The sequence below is a fragment of the Dipodomys ordii genome, unplaced genomic scaffold (assembly GCF_000151885.1).
Source record: "Dipodomys ordii isolate 6190 unplaced genomic scaffold, Dord_2.0 Scaffold35, whole genome shotgun sequence".
NCBI lineage: Eukaryota > Metazoa > Chordata > Mammalia > Rodentia > Heteromyidae > Dipodomys > Dipodomys ordii.
In genome coordinates this window covers 1828457-1836184 of record NW_012267251.1, presented here as the reverse complement: position 1 = coordinate 1836184, position 7728 = coordinate 1828457, and positions in this window count along the sequence as shown.

The following is a 7728-nucleotide window of genomic DNA, read 5'->3' as shown; positions in this document are numbered from 1 at the left end:
CTGCCCCATCCTGACTGAGGGCCGCGCGATGGCTGCCCCATCCTGACTGAGGGCCGCGCGATGGCTGCCCCATCCTGACTGAGGGCCGCGCGATGACTGGATTTTTGTTTTTGTGGAGAATCCAGTGTTGTCAGAGGCAAATCAACCTGTTTATGAGATGGGGGGAAAGCAGTCTGCCCCAGCCAGGTGATGGTGGAAGACAGCCGTGCCAGCGACAGATACAGACACAGTTCCAGGAATCATGCTAGGCACACACGTGGCTGTCACTAGCACCACAGTTGCCTGAGTTTTCTCTGTGAACTATTACATGAGGGACAAAACAGTGTGTGGGATGTTGCCAGGACTAGAGATGCCCAGGGTTAGCTTGTTGTTGGTAATGTGATATGAAGGTTTTAAGGGGTAATGGTTTTAGGAGTATATATTTTAAGTGTTTATACTCTCTAATTAGCTAGAGCTTCCATTATACTTAAAAGGTTTGCAACAGTTTAACCAAACAATTGCCACATTCTCTGGTGTGCCCTGTGTGGTGGGTGGTAACTTGAGAGACAAGGCCTTCCTTCTCTGGGCAGGATTTATGAGCAAACTGTGGACTGATGCAGCCCTTGGGCACTGAAGGAGTTAAGCTTCATTAGAACAAGAGATGTCATTGTGACTCTAACGTGTAATTTGCCCTGGAGAGTTAAGAGTCTGGAAGATAAAGACATGTTTTTGTGGGGTAATTAGCAAAATTCATCTTTGCAATTCACTTAAGATGCTTAACGGATCTGGGAATATTTTCTCAAATAGAGCACTAGATTCTTCTAGGTGCTTTGAAACGCATTTCAGGTAAGCAAGCATCACAAAGTCAAAGGCAGACTAGAGTACTCAGGAAATCTATGTACAGTAGAACTGGTTTATGCTCTTCTTCCACCACTAATTTATTTTGGAACATTGAGTAAAGAATCTTTTTTGCCTCTTTTTTAAAACTTTCCATTAATATTGTAGTGAAAAGAATGATTTAAATGTTTAGAATAGCATAAGATGGAAGGTTTAAAAGGTACACCCATTGTTTAGAGAAAGTATGAAGGTTGACATTCATTAGACAAGACTTAGATTTATGATTGCTAGAATTTGAGAGTTGTTGTTGTTGTGGGGCTTGAGCGCAGGGCCTGAGCGCAGCCCCTGAGCTCTTCTGCTCAACGCTAGTGCTTGAGCGCAGGGCCTGAACGCAGCCCCTGAGCTCTTCTGCTCAACGCTAGTGCTCTACCACTTTGAGCTACAGCTCCTCTTCCAGTGAAGCATTACGCTCCCGCAGGTGCCAATTTCACGAGTGCATTTCTCAAATATCGTGCTAGCCTGTGATGGCTTCGCCATGCTCACTTGTGGTCAAGGCCCTGTGGATTTCTCTTTGTTTTGTCTTTGGGACAGTTGGATAGAGTGGAGAGGAAACACTGGAAAGCCCTGCAAGGTGTCTGGTTGTCCCCTGAATCAATGACTGGCTCTGATGGCCCCAGAGTGTCCCCCATCGTCCAGTGCTGGGATCCCAGGGTTCCTGGCAGAGCTGGTGCCGGGGCGGGGGTGGTGCTGGTGTGGACGGAGGCTTCCCATGGGGGCCTCCATGGGTGATGGCAGGATTGGGCTTTTTCTTGGGTGGAATTTGAGTTTTCTGCGGAAGGGATGGAGCATGGAGCAGATCCAGCCCTGGAACAGCTTCTTGGTGGCTGCACAAGAGTCAGGCGTGCCACGTCCACGCGTGCGCCCACGGAGCGCGACATGCTTTGAGTGTGTCTCTCCGGGAGCATCCGCCGGGGCCAGGAGAGCGTGGTGCCGGGGGACAGATGCAGAGCATCTGGATTGACTTCTATTACCTGGGTCAGGGAGAAAGCTCTTCCCTGGTTTCTGTCGTTTCTTGTTGGGCACCAGCAGTGGAAGAGGATGGGAACCACAGAATGTGGGGTGACAAGTGCTGGGCTTTGCAGGAGCCCTGGATGCGCCTCAGCGTTCCCGTCTGCACGGCGAGGGTCTTTCCCGTTTACCCACATTCGGGGCCTCTGGCTAGAACTAGAGGCCGGGGGTGCGATGGCTCCTGTTTGAACCCTCTCTCTGCTGCCGTGTCTGTGACGGAATTGCGGGACTGGCTGCAAATGGCAGCCCAGAGAGGTTCCCCTGAGTACGCAGACACGCCCTGTGTGGCTAACGGTTATCGGACCTCTGTTCAGTCCCTGTCGATAAGAGGGCGTCCACAGCTATGCCCCTCTCCGATTTCCTTTCCCAGCCACATTTCGGAGTCCATTTATCAGTCCAGAAATATCATCCAGATGAGCCGGGCCTCCTGTGGAGTGGGGGAAAGATGACAGAGATGAAAAGCAGGAATGTGTCCCGGGTTAAAAACACCAAACGCAGGCTTGAAATAGCCTCAGCCCGGGCCGTCTAGACTTGGGGAGATATAAATACATATTTCTGTAGTTTTGTCAGCTCCAAAAAGGGGGGCATGAAAAGGAACTCCATTCCAAAGAGCCCCTCAAAGCCCGGGAAGCACTTTTTAGAGGCGAAACGGACATTGCGTTGTAAGTATTTACTATGAGGGAGTTCTAGCTGAGCTCGGCTTCTTTTAAGAACGCAAAGCTATTTCCAGAAAGCGCCATTGCAGTCTGTCATCTGGGAAATATTTTGGAGAAAGGGACAGCTGCGCGGTCCGCGGTTGTGTGTGACGGAGCCGTCCTGCCGGTGGCGCTGGCCCTTCCCGGCCCTCCGGGTTTGTGCCAGTTTTCCCGGGGATCGAGGAGCGGCATCCTCTCCCCACACAGGCCTCCCAGGCTGGGGACTACGGAGCTTTCATTCTCCTGAACTTTAGTTGTGGAGACGGTGTGGTCCGTTTTCGTAGCAACCTAATTCACCATGCAGAACTCTCCGGCCTGGGACCGTCCCCCAGCCACTGCAGAGAGGGTGATGGCCTCTCAGATATGGTTTGTAAATGGCCCAGCTGGTAGTTTGTCAGCATTTGAAAGGATTAAGTCACTGGGAACTTAGCCTACCTCAGATGAAATCAGATTGTGCCATTGATCAGCTAATGAGTAAGAGGCTAAGAGTAATGAGAGTAATAATTATTGTTCTACACACACACACACACACACACACACACAGGCAAGTAATTGCCTAGAGCAAAATATGAATGTGATTTTGTTTGTGTGTATGCTAATACTCGGGCCTGAACTCAGGGCCAGGGCGCCGTCTCCTAGCTGTCTCTGCTCAAGGCTGGCGTTCTACCCCTTGAGCCACACCTCCATTTCCAACTTTGTGCTGGTTGATTAGAGATAACAGTGTCACCGACTTTTCTGCCCAGGCTAGCTTCAAACTGTGGTCCTTAGTTCTCAGCCTCCTGGGTAACTGGGATTATAGCCATGAGCCACCAGTGCCCAGTTTCATAATTTCTTTATCTGGAAATTTCAAGTGTTTCATGTGATTATTAAAGTCATTTAAAAAAAGATTGAAAAAAGACTCTAGGAACAGAGAAATCCAAATTTCTTGTAGCCTTCTAAGTCCTGCATGTCAAAATTAGTGTGTGTGTGTGTGTGTGTGTGTGTGTGTGTGAGAGAGAGAGAGAGAGGGAGAGAGGAAGGGAGAGAGAGGGAGAGAATGCACATGTACACATGCACCAGTGTCACTTGAGAATGTGGGGGTTTTCGGGGCTCCCAGTTGGTGCTTCACCTGTGGCGGGGGCTCAGAAGGTCAGAAATCTACAGTGTTATCAGGATCAGGTTGAGTCATTTTCTTGTCTGAAACAGAGTGAGGGAGTAAGAGGGAACTCTTTATATTCACCGGACCGGAGGGGCTCAGCTGTCCTTCCTGTCCAGCCCTGTCCAGGCCCTGCCCGGGCTGAAACTTTGTCTGAGAGCAGGCGCTGGTCTTCCCTGAAGGTCTTGAGTTGGCCATGTCTGTGAGGGTCCCCTGCTTTCCTCTGGAATACAAAAGCAATGTCCTATCACTGTCTGCCCATCGGCATGTTTTCTTTTCAGTTCCTGATCACTGTCTGCCCGTCGGCATGCTTTCTTTTCAAACCCTGAATGCTCTGCAGGGCGTCCTGTGTGTGCTTACATGTAGAGTGGCCACTGGTGGGGCATTTCTACATTGGTGCACACTCTGACGTGACCTATCTCCTCTTTATGCTTGTACAGGTGCAGGTGGCCGCGACTCCATCTGCATTTCTAGCTTACTTTAGGAATATGTATCAAAATGGCAGGTCAGTGTATAGCCACCGTCCTTCCTGCCCTGCTGCGGGCCCGCTCGGGAAGCATCTGATCTGTCATGGTTAGAGAGCCATCTGCTCCCGTTTCTACATGGCGGCTCCTGTGTCTCCCATGCTTAGATGGGGTCCTTTTTAGTATTGCATAGTGTTGAGATCTCTGCTCCACTGGGGTTTATGGTGAAGGGCATGGGTTGGTTTTACCTTCCTCCAAAGAGCCAGGAGCCTTCAAACCCTTTATTAGTGCACACAGCCTTCACTCTGGGATTTAAGATGCTGTTGTTATGTAATGGACTTAGAAGAAAAGACACCACTGCTTTCATGAGGCGGATTTTCAGTTGTGGGGTCCCTTGTGTTTCGGGGAGTAATGTTTTATGGATCTGTCTCCTCATCGCAGCAGTTGGGGGAAGCGTCATGTTGGGCAGAGTGAGACCGCGGCCCCAGCAAGGCCTTTCCTTTCTGAGCAGTTCATGGTTATTCTTCCCGCATCGTGTTCCCATAGGAACTTGGCAATCAACTTACCAACCTCCAGAAACACCATTTTGTTTGATACCGTGATAAATGTCTATTTAATCTAGGGGGTGGCTGGCATCGCTTTAGGAAGTTTTCTTTCCCAAGAACATAGAAAGGATTTGAACAAGTTTTAATTTCTAGTCATTAAAAATGCTATCTGGGGTCAGGCTTAGCATGTAGATGACTACGTTAGCAGCGGTCCTAAAGCCTCCGCCTCCCGTGGAGTGGGATCGCAGGCATTACCACCATGCCCAGCTACCTTCAGAGGTTTGGAGGGGGTCTTCCACGCGGAGGCTCTGCGTAGCTCAGATTAAATATGCCCTTAGATGTATGGCTTTGTTGTTATGAATGGAATCTTCACTTCCATTGTCTTTTCAGATGGACAATTATATAAGTGAGGGGTACAGATTGGCTTATTAATTTTATTAGTTTTTACTTGATCAATATAATTTTATAACTTAACTTTATTAAATTCTAGTGGAGTCATTTTTTATTGCTTTTATAAAGGTGATGTACAGAGGGGTTACCGCTATCTAAGTCAGGTAAAGAATACATTTATTTTGGACAATGTCTCTTCTTCCCTTGCTCTCCTAGTTTTTTTCCTCCCATCCTCAGCCACAAGTTGTATAGTTCAATTTCAAAATAGTGTCCAGTGAGTACTATTGCTCTTTTTGTGTGTGTGTGTTTGTGCTAGACCTAGGACTTGAATTCAGGGCCTGGGCACTGTCCCTGAGCTTTTTGTTGAAAGCTAGCACCCTACCACTTGAGCCACAGCTTTACTTCTGGCTTTCTTGATAGTTAATTGGAGATAAGAGTCTCATAAGCTTTCTTGCCCGGGCTGCCTTAGAATCATGTTTCTCTGACCTCAGCTTTCCTGAGTAGCTAGGATTACAGGTGTGAGCCACTAACATCTAATTTCACTGTTATTTTTTGAAAAATATTTACTCTTTAAAAACCTTTACGGCACTGGGAAGGTGGCTCAGTGGTAGAGTGCTTGCCTTGCATGCATGAGGTCCTGGGTTTGATTCCTCAGCACCACATAAGCAGAAAAAGCCGGAAGTGGGGCTGAGGCTTAAGTGGTAGAGTGCTGGTCTACAGCTGAAGAGCTAGGGGACAGCGCCCAGGCCCAGAGTTCAGGCCCCACAACTGACAAAAAACAGACAAACAAAAACCTTTAAAAATAGTTTTCAAATAGAGATATCATTTCTTTCTCCTTTGCTGATTTTATGCTTCTAATTGTGTTCTCTTGTTCTTTTTTTTTAATCATTGGATGATACTTCTCACACAACGGTTAGAGGTGGTGCTGTAGTGAGAATGAGTATTGCTTTGGCCTGTTGAGTAGGATTATCTCTTTATTTTTACTAATTAAGAATGTGCTTGGGGCTGGGAAGGTGGCTCAGTGGTAGAGCGCTTGCCTTGCATGCATGAAGCCCTGGGTTCGATTCCTCAGCACCACATAAGCAAAAAGAAAAAAGCCGGAAGTGGCGCTATGGCTCAAATGGTAGAGCGCTAGCCTTGAGCTGAAGAGCTGAGGGACAGCGCCCAGGCCCAGAGTTCAGGCCCCATGACTGGACTCCCCCCCCAAAAAAAAAAAGAAAAAAAAGAATGTGCTTATAGTTCCAATAGTATTTTGTATTTCTTATTTTAAAAATCAGGATAGCATATTCATACTATTTAGGGAGATAGTCATGTGACCTGTAGATTATTTAGATGTGTAAATATTGCTAATGAGCCTCCTTGACTTCTGGATAGCAAACCATCCTTGCATTCCCACACTTGGCTTGGTGTGCTTTAAATACATGCTGTCGGGTTCAGTTGGATAACATTTATTGTTGTTGCTTTGATGGACATATGACAATCCGTGTATCAGCTATCATGTTATATCAGGTCATAAACCAAATTATGAAGAAGATTGGGGTCCCTGCCCTAATATTGAAGTCAGACATACAGTGAGCGTGCTAGTGTGCAGTGTAGTGAGTGCTGCACCGGGACTGTGCCTGCTGCTGGGCACTCAGGCAGGAGATGAGCTAGCTCTGGAAAGCGAATAGCCTGTGTGCATCATGAAGCAGACATTCTGGGCCTACGTCAAGGCAGGGGAACACAGAGGACCATGCATGCTTGATGCTCCTGGAAACAGAAGTGGCGTGTGGTTACCATGGCACAGTGTGTGCATGAGCCAGTGTCAGGGTGGGAAGGTGGCAAGGGAGGAAGGAGAGGATCAGGTCCTGCAGGTGAAAGAATCTGGACCTTACCGCAGGCAGTGGGCAGGAGGGGATCAACATGAGCATCTGAGCAGAGGATGGGTGGGGAAGGGCAGCCCTGGGTCTTGCTCGGGCCCCTCACAGTGGCTTAAGTCATGCAGGTAGCACAGGCAGTAGCATTGAGAAGGAACAGGCAGCTTGGACTTGATGACGTGGTGCATGCAACACCCATGATGCGTGGAGCTGACTTTCAGGGATCAGAAGAGGAGGGAACGTAGCTGTTGCTACTCATTTTGCAGATGGATATACAGCCATAGAGAAGGGTTTGTTACCCTGGGCCTGGTTTCCCAGCATAGCTGCAGGTACGGAAATGGGTTTCAGTTCACTAGCACTTGGGGAGGAGGAGCCTAGTCGTGTGTGGAGGTGTAGGGGTCCAGTGGTGTGTGGAGGTGTGGGGGGGTCCAGTCGTGTGTGGAGGTGTGAGGGTCCAGTCGTGTGTGGAGGTGTGGGGGTTCAGTCGTGTGTGGAGGTGTAGGGGTCCAGTGGTGTGTGGAGGTGTGGGGGTCTAGTCGTGTGTGGAGGTGTGGGGGTGCAGTCGTGTGTGGAGGTGTAGGGGTCCAGTGGTGTGTGGAGGTGTAGGGGTGCAGTCGTGTGTGGAGGTGTGGGGGTGCAGTCGTGTGTGGAGGTGTAGGGGTGCAGTTGTGTGTGGAGGTGTAGGGGTGCAGTCGTGTGTGGAGGTGTAGGGGTGCAGTCGTGGGTGGAGGGGTGTAGTCGTGTGTGGAGGTGTGGGGG